The sequence below is a fragment of the Ambystoma mexicanum genome, chromosome 2q (assembly GCF_040938575.1).
Source record: "Ambystoma mexicanum isolate Mex_15411 chromosome 2q, UKY_AmexF1_1, whole genome shotgun sequence".
Lineage (NCBI taxonomy): Eukaryota > Metazoa > Chordata > Amphibia > Caudata > Ambystomatidae > Ambystoma > Ambystoma mexicanum.
In genome coordinates this window covers 351,315,887-351,334,162 of record NC_090924.1, presented here as the reverse complement: position 1 = coordinate 351,334,162, position 18,276 = coordinate 351,315,887, and the positions used below count along the sequence as shown (strand labels likewise).

The 18,276-nt window shown below is 49.7% G+C and overlaps 1 protein-coding gene across 1 annotated transcript in view; it reads right to left on the bottom strand.

Annotated features, from left to right (window-relative positions):
• Nucleotides 1–18,276, bottom strand: part of PRKCB (protein kinase C beta) — a 1,331,636-nt gene that overhangs the window by 707,511 nt on the left and 605,849 nt on the right. The gene's annotated exons all lie outside the window — the stretch shown is intronic.

The following is an 18,276-nucleotide window of genomic DNA, read 5'->3' as shown; positions in this document are numbered from 1 at the left end:
ATCTGCGCTTTCAGGCCAGTTATCTACAATAATGCTGCTGACACCTTGTTCCATTTTACATTTCAGGAGTTTGAGCGGTGTCTGTCCACAGCAGCCCCAGCAATGACGCCATTCCCAGAGACACTGTGGGGGCTTGGTGTCCAGATTTGGCTCTTCTGATTGAGGGATCTGTTTCACAGAAAACAAAAAAAACATATCTTAAGTGCTTCAGTGAACTTAGAGAGTTTTGTCACAAACAGGCTTTGGGGATGTATTCCACAGGGAGAGCATAAAGTTATTCCACGGCCATGTCAGAGGCCTGGGGGTATCAGTAGGGACGGCCTGAACAAAAATTGCAGCCATCGGGTTTTTCACAGGGCTAAAAGGTCAGGCACCACCTGCCTCAGATTTTGCAATAAAGAAGGCCCTGATAGGGTGGAGAAGGATAGAGGTCCCGAAGGGGGACAGCAGACGAACACTAGATCCAGAGAAAATGGCCGCTATCATCAGGCACCTGGGGAATATTTGCAGGGATGCTTGGGAAGTGACTTTGTTCTTGGCAGCATTTGTTACTGCTTTCTTCGGTGCGTTCAGGATAGGGGAACTTGTGGGGGCTTCCAGAACAGACAGCGCAGGGGCGTTGTCCCAGGAGGACCTGTCATTGTTTGGGGATGACCAAATACATCAGGCTGAGAAAATCCAAAACAGACGAGGCAGGAAATGGAGTTGGGTGTCACACTAAGAAGGCAAGCAAAAGCAGAGATCTGCCCGGTATGGTTGTTGGGAGCATTTGTGGCCCTGAGAGGGCGAGAAGGATGGCCCTTGTTCCAGCATAGGGATGGATCGCCCCTCTCTAGATTTCAATTCAGGAAAGTCTTTGAGAAAGACCTGGAGGAAGTAGGGCTCAGGGGGATGGGGTTCACCCCTCATTCATTCCGGATTGGGGCAGCCACCACCGCAGCCAGTTTTGGATGCAAGGAAAGCAAAATTAAGGAAATTGGGCAGTGGAAGACCAGGGCTTATAAAGGGTACATTAGGCCCCACTTGCAATGTTTATGGGGGTCAAGTGAGAGAAGAATAGGGGGAGGCGGGACAGGACAGGGAGATGATGAGTAGTGCTGAGGAGAAGTATTTCTCCACTTGCTGTGATATTATTAACATGTCTAACATGCTCTCTTGTGCCTACCTGCATTGGGGCTGATGGCAAAGCCAGTGGTGTGGGTCGTGGGGGACTTCTTCATAAAGAGAATAGAGCTGAGAGTGGCAGAGCGGCCGGATTTGCTGTCGGATGCGGCAGAGTTTGACATACACTGGATTGGTGCTGGGGGTTTGTGGATAGACCACGTTGGTTGGGTGTTAGAGGAGAAGAAAAGAAAGAGTGTTGCCAGACCCGTATTTGGTGATCTTGAACGTAGGGGGCAATGATTTGGTGCAGCGGGAGAAAAGGGCTCTCATCATGGACCTATTTCCATTGTTTGCTTGGTTTGGGCGATTTTGCATGAAGGCATTGCTCGCGTGGTCGCAAATTATACCATGGGTGAACTGGGGAGTAGCAGCGCCTTCGCGCCCTTTGAACATTGCAGCACAAAAGATGTACAAGGAGATGGCCCGGCTTGCTGGATGCAACGGGCGACTATTAAGAGAACCAGCGACTTGTCATCAGGATGGGGTGCACCTGTCTCAGTGGGGCACCAAACTTTTAGGCAGTAATGAGAACATTTGTGCGTCTTGGGGCGGTGTGGATCGGTGGGTCTGCGCCCCTGTGGCAGGTGGGGGAGGACCACAGAAACATTATAATCCCCTTCTGGGGCACTACTGACCTCGAATTATGAGAAGGGGGTGCATTACACACCCCTACACCGGGGGTCCTGGCGGAGGAGGGGGTCTGGGGGCGGGATCAGGAGGCAAGTTGGGTAACGAAGGGTCAGCCCCCTGGGATTCCGCCCCTCCGCACACAGAGCAAAGCATGGTGGGGACAGGATAGGACCTCACACCCATGTGGTGATGTATTGTTATTCGTGATGTATGGTTTTTTTAGTCGCATTTTTGTTATAGTGTGTGTTGTGACGAAAAAAGCGGCCGATATGGCATCCAAAAAAGAGAAGGTGTCAAGTGTGTTTCTCATGCCCCGGCATGTCCCCCCTGCCGAGCCCACTTACCCGAGCCTGCCCCAAGCGAGCTGCAGTGTTCTGAACTAACGCGGTTCTCAGTAAATGATCTGATCTTCAAGGTTCACCCAACGTAAGCAAGTAGGGCCCTATCAGGAAGGATGGGCTGCGGCCATCCCTCACGAGGCCTTATAGAGCCTGGCAGGCCCTTGCATGGCAATAGCGCTTGAAACAGGAAAGGGATTTTGAAAGTTCTTGGAATGCTAAGTTGGGGGTGACACAGGGTCTGGACGTGCTTTGTAGATGGGGATGGCTAATGCATCGGCCCAAGCGCTGGGTTCAGCAGCGAGGCAGTGCCAAGCAGCGGAAGAAACCACTCACACAGTGTCTTTGGAAAGATTTGTCCACATTTATTTTTTAACATATTAAAAATTATCACCACACACCATATGGGACCCTAAAATGAAAAGCATAATTATGAAACATATATAGCATCGCATCTACATATTATCAGTGGTTTCCCATGTGACAGGTGGTCCAGGTGAAACCACAAACTCAGCCCCCATGGGCACTGTACAGCAGTGAGGTTCCCTCGTGACAACGTGGACCTCCGTGCCATAGTCTTATTCGGGGCGACCCCAGGAGGCACCCTCAAAATGACTGACATCGTACACTCCTGGCCCCAGCCCCCTTTTCCCCTCCCCATTGGTCTGCCACCAGCCCGAAACCACCCAGTGGGCGGCAGGCCGTGCCCTCGCCACTGCACTGTACCGGCCTCAGGGTCCCCCGGGAGGTGCAACTCAATGTCCACATGCCCCCCCCCCGCCTCTCATGAAGGGAGGGTGGGCTGGGAAACTGAAGTGAGATTGCAAGTGGGTCCTTTTGGCGGCACTAGCGGCGGTGGTCCAGTGCCCAGCAGCAGAGGGTCAGCAAGAGGAGCGCACGAGCAGATGCTCTCCTGGCCTCCTCTGCCACCTTTTAAACCCTTATTTTGGCACTAATGGCTGACCGCCGCTGACCACCCCCCCCTTACCCCCCACCTCCTACTACTCCAGCTACTGTTGTTCTGGGAGCGGGCTTGCCTGCCCCCAACCAATCGTGGGCAGCTGCAGTTTTGGTGCCTAGAGATGCCCCTCCACGGGAGGGGGCGGGGGGGGGGGGGCAGGGGGGGAGAGGGGGACCCACTTTCAAAACCAGGAATATTTGTGTCATTTTTGGGGGAGGGGGTTCACCCAGGCTTCTTTGGGACCTATTAGAGCTGCCACCGTATGAACTTGCCTTTTTTAAGCCCCGTTGTGTATGCCGTCCAAAAGAGTGTGAAAAGATTTTAACCACAGAGGTAAAAAAAAAAAAAAAAAACGTTCTTAAATTCCGGAGCTGGCGTGAAGAGAGATGCATAAGCTGCCCGTCTCATTTAAGAGGCAAACAAGCTCAGCAGAAAAGAAAACGGCCACAGAGCACCTGCCTCAAGGAGGCGAGAAGTGCAAAGGTTAAGATTGAATCGCTCAGGGGGGCTGCAATAGTCATTTACCAAATTCTACAGGTTGGACGTGGCAACACGCGCCCTCTGACAACAAACACAACATGACAGGTAGTCAAATTGCACGACATTTCACCATCATAGGTGGCTTTTTACACGTTTAATAAAAACTCACTGCTGTTGAATGGTAATAAAGAGTGCGGAAATAACACGCACCAAATAAAAGTGGACGCAGCTGAATGCAGGCTCCCTTCTTGGTTTCGGCTTTATTAAGCGCCACACATAACCTGAATGCAATGGAGCACTTGCCGGAGGGAGAAGGCATGTGCGGAGGGAGGGACACACAACTTCTGGGTGTTGTTTGGTTATTTATCCACCCATTGACTGCCAATGGCCATTGCTTGCCGCGCTCCCTGCTGCCCCCCCCCCCCCGCCCCCACGGGATCTCTTTGAGCTCACTCTATCAAGTAGTAAAATCAAGCTTTAGCCCGTCAGTGTGTTTTACAAGCAGTCTACAGGGAGTTCATGGCTTCATTGCAGCTGTAAATGGCACTGGTGTAAAAGAGTCTTAACCAAGTGGGCCTTTAAGCATTAGCTTTATAGCGGTCCTTTGTGCCTAGGTTGGCACCCCCTCCAACCCCGAGCACACTCCCCCCCCCCTTCCTCCCCGGGGGACTGGACTGTCCCGGCTGCCAACAAAAAAGAGGAGTACCTCTGTGGGGCTGGGCAACATAAGGCCCCATTGGGCTGGAAGGGGTTGTTCCCAGCTTCCCTGCTCTAACATGCTCTGCTCCTGCCTCCTGCCAGAGAAGTGGAGGTAACCTGGGGGGTGGGGGGGCAGGAGGGGCAGCCCAGTATGCCAACTGTACCTCTATCATCCCCTTTCGGGGGCGGGCGAGGCTAGCCCCTACTAAGGCCCCCTTGATTAGTGTACCTTAAATAATGTACACACACTTGTTTATTTCGAAATAAAAGCAGATCACTTTATTAAGAGTCAACTTAAGGGCGACCCTAGCAATGCACGGCCCCTAGTGAATCGGGCCCCAAGCACGATCACGGGAGACTTTCTGCCATTCCTACCGGTGAACCAATCACTTTGGTTATAAATTGCTTCCGGGTGAACATGCCGCTTCAGGTTCAGTCCTGCGGGTTAGAAACTCCCCTCTGGTAGCCTTTCTACCAGGAACAGTCTGTTAACTCCCATACTCCCTGCACTGGACACCAGTAATGGCCCAAAATGTCGCCCTCATAATTCCAACAGCCAAAATTCCGACTTTTATTTTAACACCTCCCCTTACACCGCATATTTATGTGGGGGGGTATGTGATATTATAGTAATATGAGGGGTTTACGGGGGTCTCCCCCCGCATATATATATGTGGTGTAAAGGAGGTTAAAAAAATAGCATTTGCGGCCGTTGGAAGTATGGGGGCTGCAGTGATCACATAGATCCCTTGACATCTGACACCTGATGTCTGCACTTACCCTTACACTTGCCACCAGCTAGCCATACTTCTCTTGCTGTTTATTTATTGTACTGATGCCATGTACTGCACTGTCCTCTCCCCACCCAACCCGCACTTTCCCCCTTCCCCTGCACTTGTGCAATCTGAATGACACTTGGCCTAGTACGATCGTTGTCTCTGTCTTCCCTCTGCCCCCCCCTTGCCGCGTCGTGCCTTGAAACACTAGTGTATAGGTGCGTTATAAATGCCATATCATATCATAACATACTCCAGTACGGACCGAAGCCCAGGCCACTCTGCAGTGGTTAAGAAGTCCAACTGTCCGTAAGGGTGAAGTGCCAGTCGCACCCGCCCTGGCTCCTGCAGCCAGCGGGTAATGCTTGCGGCTACCATCGGCAGCGTGATTCCTCCTCAGCTAACACAGTAACTTTGCCATGCTATGGGGGTGCCGCCCCCTCACCCCCGGTGACTCTCAAGGCCCCCACACCCTAGGCTTCCAGATGCACATTACTCACCAACCACATGAAGCTAATACTCACCAAATACCTTTTATACTCATCCACCACATGCAGCTAATACTCACCAAATACCTTTTATACGCATCCACCACATGCATCTAATACTCATGAAGCACATTTATGTGAATGCCGCTCTCGCAAATGCCCTGAAAACATCCCAGAGTCATGTGTCTTGCCCCTGGCCAATGGGAGCACCCCATCTTTTTTTTAATTGGCTGAGTCCTTCTTCCCAAGCATCCTATGTCTGATGAAGCCTAGCCCTTCCCTCTGCATCAACTTTTGCTTGGTCTCGTGTCTCTGTTTCTCCACTCCTTTTACCCAACCTGGCACCTCACCATTCCCTCCTGGGGAATACCTCTGACCATGTTATTTCCGTTCTTACCAATAACTAAGCCACGCCCCTTATGGTGTCCTGTATCTGACGCAGGAGTGAAGCCCTTTGCCATCAATGTTAGATCATTGCTCCCGAGGCGAACCACTAAAGCGTGTGGAGCTGCGCCCCACCCCAGGTGTTTCACTATAGGAGCAGGGTGACCCATGGTATCCCTGAGACACTGAGCCAAGCTAGGTTTGTTTTTGTCAACCAACGACAGCACCCCTCCTCCGCTACTGCAGAATCCTTCTTTATGCATGAGCCACACGGGAGTGCCCGATGACCCACACCGTTGCATCTGCTGGAGATAATCAGAAACAACTGCAAAATTACACTCCTGGTCCCTGCAGGAAAGACAGCTTTACTTTACACCTTCTTGCAAATAAAAGAACAAAAACAAGGGGCCTCATTACAACCCTGGCGGTACGGGGTAAACGGTGCCGTAAAAGGTGCCGGCGCCGTTTACCCCGTACCGTCTCATTACGAGGTCCCCTCGCGGGACCCAGGAAGCAACGCCTGGTCAAACCAGGCGTGCTTACCGGGTCCCGCGAGGGGAAGAGGGAGCAAACAACGGGCCAACTCGTAGTGGCCCGTTGTTTGCTCCCTCTCCCATTCCCATTCAGCCCTATGGGGGCTTAAATGGGAATGGGAAGGACCGGGTCCGGGTCCTTGGAGGGAGGAATTACCGGGCCTTCTGAACTCAGAATGGCCCGGTAATTCCTCATTCTGAGGACCCGGACGCGATTTCGGCAGCAACCATGCCGCCAATAGCGGCATGGCTACCGCCTAGGTCGTAATGAGGCCCAATATCATAATTACATCTTGCAAAAGGAAAAGAAGTTGTGCAAATCTAGGAATAAAACAGAGGAGTGGGGGCAACCTAGGGGGCCAAAGGGGCGGTCGATTATGCCAGCTGCACCTCTATCGCCTCCTTTGGGGACTGGTGCAGCTGCTGAAGTCCTGTTAAGAACAAGCAATGACAGTTTTGGCTTCAGATATTAGAGAGGCATTTGCCAGGTACTGAAATCATATGCCCAGCTAATGGCTTTATTTTCCAGCTGTTGCTGATTTATGGCCAGGTGGTACCATTATATCAGTGCCTAGAAAATGCCTATTCCATAACAACACAAAAGCCCAAAGTGTTGGCTTTGCCAATGCTTGTTTAAGGGCTGTAGTCAGACTGCAGCAAGACAGGTGAGACTGAAAGCCATGAGTTGTGCGCGGCTGGCAGCGCGCCTGTAATTGTTTTTGATGATTTAACTATGCTTGATTCATCCTGGTCCCACCTTTACCATATGGGCTCCGATGAGCAGACACCAAACATGGTCAGGTACATCCAGAAACCCATATCCTCTCCAGGCAGGGACTTCACTCGGGAGTCGCCAGAGCAACCGCTGTGGTCTCCCTGGGGACCCCCGATTTCATTTTCACTCCCAAGAAACCGAGCCCCCCCCCCCCCTATCCGTCCACTTTCCCATTGGGCCCTGTGGCCGGGCCATAGACATTCTAGAGGGAGTCAGACCGTGCCCTCGCCAGTGTACCTAATTGGACTCCCCCCTGGAGGGGCAAATCACGGACCACCTGTTCCACCCCCGCCTGCCACAGGACCTTCGACCAACTGGTCGGGGGCACCCCTCATCCCCCTCACACTGTGTGTATCATTGACAAAAAGTTCTCAAAGAGAAAGTCTGTTCCTTGGTCTGACAAATGGACCCCGTCATGATGAAAGTTCCCATTTTCCCTCACCAATCCCTTGGCCACTATCTGTAGCCGCCCCCCTGCCAGACGGTTTAGTTTGTGGTTTAGTTTCCTTGCTAAAATGTTTAACTGGTTGGCTGCCTCAGGCACCCCCCATTTTGTCCTGGGGATGATTTGGGAACAACCGATCACCGCACATGGGCAAAAGTTGCCCAAACATCCAAACAGGGAGACCAATGCCAGTCGCAGTTCTTTCCTCCCCATCGGCACTAGCTAATTTCCCACTCGGGTAGCCGATGCTTCGCCTTATATAGGACGAGGAGCGTGGCGGCGCCTTCTCCAGCAGGCAACGGCAGGCAGGGCTTTTCCAGGAAGCTCCAGCGGACATCCAAGGATCGGGAACTGAGGAAGAAGAACTTCTGCTCCTACCTCACTCCCTTGGCCCCTTTTAACTACACCTTTTGGCACGGTTGCCGAAGCCCCTATGGTGGCTACCATTGTTCGAGCCAAGGATGAGTCACCACCCCCTCCGCACGTTTCCGGCGGCCGATGAGGCCACCGCCCTACTCCCCAATCGTTCTGGTGCCTCCCGCCATGCCCACCCTGCAGCCCCTCCACTGTGGGGAGGGGACCCGCCTCCAGAGGGGGAGACACGGCATCCAATCAAGGTACAGTATGTCCCCTGAGAAGATTTTTGTGCATAAGATCTGCAATGACTTTATTTGGTGCTAATCACAATAGTCTTCTGAATGTGTGGGAATAAGTCTCATTTCAATATTATGCCAAATATTATGCCAACATTCTGGCTTTACCCAAATCACATAGTCCCCCCTACTTTTTCCTCTCATGCAAAGATTTGTAATGAAGCCTGACCAGTGCAGGTACTACCCACGGTGCAGGATTCAGGCGGCCAGGGAGACTTTTGTGCTGAATGAGTGATTAGGGGTAAGATGATTAATTGAACGCCGTGCCTGGGTCCCTCCAATTTGGAAGGGAATTCTTCCCTATGAATAAGACATCAAATAAAATACCCAAAATTGCCTTAAATAAATATATACAGTCTTTACTTTTGGACATTTTATCAGAAAAAGTGATCCAGGCCACTACATGGGATGAATCTCCTTGAGCTCCTGTCTCCTTCCCAAAGGAAGATTTGATGCTCTGCTTGCGCTCACTGCAAGACTCACCCATCCAGGAAGTGTCCATTTTAAAAAAACAAAGTAAATAAGACCCCAGTGGACACCAAATAGGACATTGCTTCTCTAGCAGGCAGTGTCAATGCCACTGAGCAGGAGCTTGGAAGCACAACTTGTGCCTAAAGTGTAGTATGACATACTTGCTCTCCAGCACATGTCAAGAGACCTTTGTCTTAAGTGTGAAGACTTAGAGAATAGGCCTCGAAGAAAGAAGAAACATCACATTGAAATAATAAAAGGTATTTTTACTGCCCCACTTAATGGCACTCAGTTTATCGCCCTCAAAAGGATGAAGGGATGAGTTTCCCTTGCGAGGGTACTGAACTTGCAAAATACACGCTGACGCAAACATTTACTCATTTTGTGTAGGAGAAGCGGCTTTCCCTAATTTTGGGAAAGGCACTTGCCAGGCACTGCCATAGTAAATATAACCAGACTTTGTTGGTAGTGGGTGCAAAGTGGTGCGAGGTCCTCGGCATCTTATAACTGGCATATGCCTAACATGTATACACAAGCCAAAACTGTTGGCTTTACCAATACTTGATTTTAACAGGACTCCAGTGAAGGACAAGGATAGTGCTTATAAACCGAGTGGCGGAAGGCAGACCTTGTTAAAAAAATTTTATAACATCAGTAGAGTGTTTAGAGCTCCAAATAAGTAATTATCTCTCAGGAGACTGCTTTGAAAACCAACTAGCAGGCATTTCGAGTTCAAAGTTTGATGGTACAGCTTGATAAACCTACATCAAAGAGATCCCAGGAGGGTGTGTTTTGGGCCAGAAGGAGCAGGAAGTTGGTGGCAATGGCCATAGGGATTAGCATGGCCATGGCCAGTCAATGGGTGGGCAAATAACCAAACAACACCTACAAGCATTGTGTCCCTCCTCATATGCCAGTTCTCCCTCTCTGTACGCAACACTATTAGTTTATAGGTGGCATAACCGCCACCTAATAAGCCAAACAAAAAAAGTTACATTGTTATGCATGTCGCCCTTTGGCAGCCCTGGATCTTTAGCCACAGCACTTTGCATGTTGGGATTTGTAGGCCGACACTTATAATGGATATATTTCAACATTACGACCCAGAATGCACATTGTGTTAGCTCAAGAGCCATGCATTTAGACAAGTGATAGCTTTGCAAATGGTGAATAATATATCACATCACATTTCTGGTCAAAACAGCAAGAAATGGTAGCTGCACATGCTTGAAATTCTGGGCCTTGCATCATTGTGTCAGTTCCCCTCCCCCAAGCCTTGCAGGACTGCCTCCTCCATTCATGTACTGCCCTGGGAGGTGGGTAGGCAGGGATATCATTTAGGGGTTGCCAGGGGAAGAAAATGCTCCCCCTGCATCCCCCTCTGCTATCCCTAGACTTGTCCTTGCGACCCCTGTGCCACTGTACGAAGATGCAGTGCCAAGAGCAGATATCTGTGTTGCACCTGAAAAAGGCAGTTGTAAATGCAGCTAAATGTGCCACAGCTTTATTCACCTGGAATTTAGATGTAGATGCTATGTGATGCTACTTCCTGTCTTGTCAAGGGGTGAACGGTCGTGGCCCATCACTTCCTCTGCTGTCACTTGGGGCGTGGTCAAATGACATCACTTCCTGTGATGTCATCAGAGGCCAAGGGTTGTGTGATGTCACATCCGCTACCCCTGGCATTTTGGTGGAATGACGTCCCTGTCTGCAGGCAGGGGGGTTACCTTACATTCCCCATCACAGGGATGTCCAATGCCTGATTGGTCTAGTGGTTTCTAGTTTTAGAGCTTCCTACTCCAATGGCTGCAAACCAGGATCAGGGGTTCGTGACTACTACTCTCCACCCACGTAAATCCAGGTGTTGCAAAAGGTTAGACCCACATTCATGCTATAGCAAATCAATATTGAAAGCTAGCTGTTGTCTGGGAAGACAGCGTGACCATTTTTTGGGTCCACATGTTTTGCCGCTGTGAAACTGCACGCTTGCATTTCAAACGTGCAGTTTTTTACAGCTGTCGTGTTCTTTTTTTATCGGGGTTTCCTCACCAACCCCCATCCAATCCACCCCCACCGCCTTACCCTTCCACCCACCGCTCTTCAATCCCCCACAAAACACCCAACACATAAATATTAAAAATAATTGATGTAAAAAGTACCGCTGTGAAAACTGCACATTTAAAATGCAAATGTGCAGTTTCACAGCGGCGAAAACACAGCATACGCCATGTTTTACTCTGCCTAGACCTTCTGGGCTTCTGGTTTGTTTGAGCAGGGAATAAGCAACAAGAAGACAAATGTAGGCAGCTACATCCTAGAGGCCCCCAGCAGAGGAGCACATGGGGTGCCATACTGGCTTTAAAAATGTATCACATGTGGCTCTATTGCATTACGATTGCATACATCCTTGCACTTCTCCATCCCCCAACCCAGAATACATACATGCCAACCCTCCCGATTTAGGCCCGGATTGGCAGAGCGTTTTCCAATTGGGGTTTGCCACAACAAAATGCTTCTGTGAATTAGGCCCTTAGGCGGGAGACTCGCGATTTTTCAGTGAAAAATATTGCTATTGTTTATGTTGTCCCACCTAAACTAATTCTAACTCCAATGCAAGCCTATGGGAAAATGTGGATATCCGTGGAAATTAGAGAAGAAAAAAACGAATGGAGAAATGACCTCATTTTTGGGACCGGAAAAGAACATTTATTTTTGCTTTTTCTACTTTTTAAGAAAATAATAAGGGGGATACCCCCGCACACACCTCCTAACCGCCTCCTACCCTAACTTATACCCTTACCCCCACCCCCCACCTATCATTTACTATACATATACAAAAATACCTACTATTTTCGGTCAAATAAATGTGGTCATTTATCCTGCGTTTTTTTGCATTCGTTTTTTTCTGCGGCTTTGGGAAAATGTATGTCTCCCGATTTCTCTGCTGAAATCTCCCTCCCAGGTGGGTCGGAATGTTGGCATGTATGAGAATAGCAGCATGGCGACCCCTGGCTCTCCGCCTGCATCGTCTGTGCAGGCGCGCTTCTTCCCCGCCGCCTCTGTCGCCTTCCTGCTGCGTGACAGCAGCAGCCAGATAATCACGCAGCAGCTGGGATGGGCCGCTGCGTCTCCACCCAAGTAAACACCAGTCACGCATTGAAATCAATCCGCCAGCCTCACCGTCCCACGGAGCCCCGACTGCTCGGGTCCATTTTAGCCGGGAAGCGCAGGGATGGGCCCCGCATTGCGCAGTAGGTTTGTGGGCCATCATGTTAGATTCTGCACGAATCGAAGAGTCCATATGTACATGCAAGCCCGAATCGGATCAGTGGAGGTACACGCTTTAGGATATAAGTGACGTTCCTCTGCAGGTAACACCTGGCACCTACCAACCTGTTTGGCTAGGGTGACCAGATTTAAAAAGTAAAAAACCGGGACACAGCAACTAACATAAAGGTAGGACTAACTCTTGAAAGTGGCTGTCAAGGCACTACACTTCAGTAGCGTTTGGAGGAGAATGGGGTTTAAGTGTTACCGTTCAAAGAAAGACATTATAATTAATTTGTAACAAACTAACACTATCTTAAGTTGTAGAATGCAGCATTTCCTCTGTACGAGATTGTGTACTCCTGCCTGCCAACTATGAAGACCTACCACCAAAAACTGGGACCACTGCAGTTTCCAATGGGAACATAATCTTGAGAAAGGGGGACAGAGCACTAAAAACCAGGACATTCTTGACAAAACCGGGACATCTGGTCACCCCATGTTTGGCCCTCTCCTGAAAGGGAATCAGAAGATTAAAATATTATTCCAAGGTAAATCAAAGGAGATTAACGATTTCCCAAAGAGAGATGCAGCAGCTTTACTGCTAGGAGTCTCCCAGGCGTGCGCGTGGCTATCACAAAGCGCACATGCTTCCCAAGTGCGTAAACGAGTTCGAGCGGGCTCATGTCACATTATTATTCGAAACGCCGAGGGCAGCCCAAAAAGGGGCAGGCTTTTCAACATCTTTGAGCCGCACTGTGAGGCTCATGGTCACTGGAAATAACCCAGCCAATAGGCTTTGCGGTTTTCAGAGCTATGTTTTGCACAGCCACAAACTCGGGCCATTGTGTTTTGCATCGCAGGCAAGTAAATATACCAAGCCCGTCAGTGACAGTGCACTCTCCTGTGCATGGCCCGCAGAGAAGTCCTTTGTCTGTGTTGGTTGGAGAGGGTGTTGACGATGCCATGCTTCGTGTGGAAGGTTGTGTGGATGATGTAGGCACGCTCTCCTGGCTGATCTAGGAGTGACAGCTGACGAGTGGACTGGCTGGGGATAGATGTGCGGGTGCGCGCGAGAACAGGCCTGAAAAAGAGAAGTCCATGAACGTATACTGGGGCACCGAGAGAGCAGGGGCATTAGAGAGCAGGGGCATTAGAGAGCAGGGGCATTAGCCTTTCCCGCGACAACAGAAAGCCGCCCTTGGAGACAGGACACAGAGACCGGCTTCAAACCCTCTGCACCAGTGGTATTCAAACTCTTTTTTTTTTATTCAGTGCCCCTTGAGTAAAAGTATTGTTTCCGGGCTCTCCCCACCCCACCACTACGTGCTTATATTTCCCATTAAAAGCAGTCCCTGTAATCCCTTTTTAACCCCTTACGTGCCAGGCTATTATGTAAGTCTATGCAGTGGAGTAACTTAGCTGAAAATGTTAGGGGGGGGACATGACATCTGAAGAAAAGGTGCCCAAGGCAAATGAATGGGGACAAAATGGTTTGCCATGAAAGTTTAGGGGGACAAACACCCCTGTCCCCCCTTAAAATTATGCCCACAAGTCTATGCAAAAAGGACGAGCATACTCGTCCTTGGCACTTTTAAAGAGCCCTGGCCCACAATTTGAAGACCACTGCGTGAATCTTTATCCGTGCCCACTGCCACATGCGCCAATAGCCACAATGGAGTGGAGGGAGCGAGGGCCCACGGAAGCGTGAAGGAAAGTGCGAGCGCGCTGAACCCACAGTGGAGCGCAGAGTGTGGATAATCCATTATTGATTCATATCTTTCCATTAACACGAAGCATGCCCAGGGACTGCTACTGCTGTGCTTTCTAGATATTTGGTTATTCAGCCACAGACTTTTTATTTTGTGAGTGTATATTTGAAAAGGTGGCTTTCCAGCACCCCCTTCAAACACAAACACGCATTGTAAATGCCAGTAGTTTGGGCTTGTGTGTAGGCATAGTTACGGCATTTGCCAGGCAATGTCGTGGTATTTACAGGCCATCGATGGTAGCAGCTGCACAATAGTGTGAGTACCTGGACCTATAATAGCAGTGCCTGGCAAATGCCTAATACCTATACACAAGCCCAAACGCTTGGCTTTGACAATGCTTGTTTTTAACAGGACTTCCAAGAAGGACAGGCATAGTGCTTGTAAATCGAGTGGCTGAAGGTAGACCTGCTTAAGACATGTTTATTACACCAGTAGCACGTTTAAAGCTCCAATTAAGTCATTAACTCTCAGAAGACTGCTTTGGAAAAAAAAAACACTGGCAGCCACGTTGAGCACCAAGTTGGATGCTAAGGCTTGATAAAGCTAGTTCTAAGGGATTACAGGAGTACGTATTTTGGTTGGGGAGGGGCAGGAAGTGGGTGGGAATGGCCTTAGAGATTAGCATGGCAATGGGCAGTCAATGCATGGATAAATAAAGAAACAAAACCTGCAAGCTATGTGTTACTCCTTGCATGCCATTTATTTATTTTAAAAAGAACCCATTCCGGAATGATTTTGTTTTAAAATAAAAGTCTAGAAATAAGTTGAAACTTGAACTTTCAGTGCAGTGCACTGAACAATCCCCTAAACAGCAGGCACATGTGTTTTGGGGTGTGTTTGGTGCGTGGGAGGGGGCGTGGTGATGGGGTTTGTGGGGAGCGGTGCAGGCAAGTAGGGAGCATAGCTCCACTACTTCTTTTCGTACACTTCGACCACTGCCCTTAACTGCCTATTTGGCCTCTCCATGAGCGGGGTGCAGGACAACCAAGCACGGGAGGGAAGTGACCACTCCCCACAGACAAAGAATCGTTTTTTCTTTTCATTTTTCCTCCCGTGTGCAGTGCCCTAGTGTAAAGCATTTGTACTCCGGTAGCCTGCTGCTGTTGCAACACCCTCCCTGCCCCATGCACTCACTGGGAAGACCTAGAGCAGGGTTGTCCATCTCTGGGCCTGGAGGACCGGATCCACATCAGGGTTTCAGGATACCACTCATTAATATTCATGAAATACATTTGCATACAATGGGGGTCATTCCGAGTATGGCGGTAGGGGGTTAACGGCACCGGTAAGGATGCCGGTGCCATAAACCCCTACCGCCACATTCCGAGGTCCCTTAGCGGGTCCCACCAGGACCGGCTGGTTTGACCAGCCGTCCTTAGCCGAACCCGTTAAGGGATCATGGAGCTAATAGCGGTCCCGCTATTTGCGGGGCCCGTTATTAGCTCCTTCCCCATTCCCATTGGGCCCTATGGGGGCTGAAATGGGAATGGGGAATGGTTTTCGAAATGGAGGACTTACCGGGTCTGCATAGGTAGGTCGGAATGCCCCGGTAAGTCCCCATTCCGACTAACCGGACCTGGACCCGGTGTTAATAGCACCATGGCTGCCTCCAAACTCGGAATGACCCCCAATGATTCTAAATGTATGCACATTTTTCCTCATGAATATTAATGAACGATATCCTGAAAACCCGTCAGGATCCCGGCCCTTGTGCGCTGGAGTTGGACAACTCTGACCCAGAGAGTGCTTAAAGTAGATAATGACACTCTAATATACCCTTCAAGGATACTGCCATGATATCCTGCCACCCTTGAGCATCATCCAATGAGAAATGCCATTAGAGTGAGCAACATGTAGCCAGAGGGCTGTTTGGCCGTCAAGATCACTGCTGGCACTAGCAGATACAATCCCAAATAGTGAGACCCCAGGAATTCACGATGGCTCGGGCAATAGCTGTTGAACAGCATCCTGTGGCCATTTTCTCAATACCCACCCCTCCAGCTTCTCCCTTTAGACACAGCCACCACCCTCTTCATGGCCACGACCCCCCCCCCTGGCATCTCAGCAAGGGAGCAGCCCCATCATAGAAGTTCTTGATCATTCCCCTAATAGACTCAGTGAAATAATCACGAGCAATTGTTATATGCTGAAGGCATTAGCTATGTCACTGGGTCAGGTGCAAGAAAGTGCAGGACTGGCAACTAACAGTCATTAATGCCATGCAAAATGTGGGTAATAAGGCTATTAGGACCCAGGTCTGATAGCCTCAGGCCCGTAGCCAGGCATAGGGCCACTATCCCTTTTTTCCTCATTTCCATGAATCACAATTCAGCTCAACTCAGTAAGGCTTAGAATTTATGAAAACAGTAGTTACGGCCCAGCTTCTAAGCCTTCTGATTTACTGACCCTGTCCCGCAATTCCAAAGCTGGATTGTAAACCCCTTAGGGTGCCCAATGGTCCTCCATTTTCCTACTGGAGAATGTCCTCAGTGATGGATTTGGGGTTCTACGTTCTCTCTTGGGGGGATACGCTCTGACGGCCTCTCTTTAAACATTGACACAAGACCCCATTGGCAGGATACCCCAGGATGGGCTGTCAAGGCATGTGAGGAAGAGTGTGTTTTCTGGCACTCCTTCTGGGGGCCACATCAGAGACAGTTTAGAGAGGGGCTGCCCAGGCAGTGCAGGCTTCAGATTAAACTCTGATCCAAGCGGCACAAAGTATGTGACGAGAGATGTACTGGAGGAAAGAAGGAACTGTGGAGGGATGGATGCTGGAGGTATTCACATTTCCCAGTAGCAATACATATGGAACGGGAACAGAGCCTTTTTTCCCAGTGCAAAAAAAATCATTTCAGAATTTGTATCCTGCCATTTTTCTTCAATCAAACAATCGATACCCAATACATATTAGTACATAGCCATGGCTATCAACATGGAGGAATTTAGGTTCGTCGGCTCTCTCTCCTCCATTGCTACAGAATTCCATTGATGCAGACTATAGCATGCACCCTGCCGCCTCTGGCGGCTTATGTTTCCTGTCCGTACTGTCATGTGAGCGCTCTGAGTCCTGCGGGCGAGTTGGCGCTATACAAACAAATCTATAGAATAGAATGGCTAGAAGCAGACTAATTATCGCCGCCTTGGCCGCAACTCCTCCTTCCGTGTCAGCGAATAGCAGAGAGCCAAACTCTTACATGTTTTATGCAAGAGAAGCGAGTTTACCTGTTAGAGAACTGAATTACAAAATGTCTGCAGATCTGGGGCCATCCTGCTGCCACTTCTGGCTCCAGCTCCCGGTTGGTGCATGTGCACAGCGCTTGGGTGTTCGTGTGGCGCACGGATGATGGCAAGCATGGCCACGGTCAACAGGATCCCATCATTTGCATGGGGCAACCCCCTATGCAAGTCAGGGAATGCCCTGTCCTGAATGCACGCAAAGCAAGCGCTGACGCTCACTTGGAACATACCAAGATGCACTCCCTGCAGCACAAAGGGCACACTGCGCCGTTTGCCAAGGGGGCGACATTTGTGTCATGATGCCTCCGATCTTGTTTTAACCCTAGATGTGCCCAATAGCAGTGTCGGACTGGGGCATAAAATCGTCTCGAGTACCAATGAAACAGTTGCCCACGGTTGCAAATGATAATTCATTCCTTTTGTGACAAGACCATTTGAGTAGCACCCAAGGGGGGACCTTTTTGATAAAATGTGATGCAAATTGTGCCTTTTAAATATTCATCCAGTAACACTGGTCAAAGATACTAGCCACATGGTGAAGTAACTCATAACACTGGCCCACATTGGCCAAAAAAGCAGCCCACTTTGACCAAACAAACTGGCGCAAACTAGCATTTTGCATTTTTGGTTCGGGCATTGCCCTATAGTCCAGTCCAGCCTGCCCAATAGATGAATCTGCTCTAAGGTGAATTATATGCAAATGCAATTGTACTTTGGCAATGATGTGCCATGGATGCTTAACACCTTCCTTTTAAAAAGGAATCAAATATTATAACACTCGCTGGCATCACCGCCAACAATAGACACTAAACTGGAGCGGGCACTGCTCGAGAGAAACATTAGAACTATTCACAGAAATGTGAGGACATGTATGAAACGGGAAAAAAGGGATAGATGGAAAGCACGGAATTAATCTAAACCAGTTGCCATAGCTTTAGGGATCTCTCAGGGCAACGTTTAATTCCATCTTGTTTTACACCACGTGTGCCACAATAGAAAAGGGAAATATATACCTAAATCCACCTTGGTCCAACCAGAGGCGTTTTAGGGGGGGCAGGGGGCAATAGCCCGGGTATTTTGGTTGTAGCCCCAGATAGAAGCTCAGGGGCTACACCCAAAAGGCTAGCTAGTTCCCAGTCCGACAGCCCCCACATTAGCGTAGCCCCGGATCTTTTCCAGACCTAGCAACTCTCTTGGGTC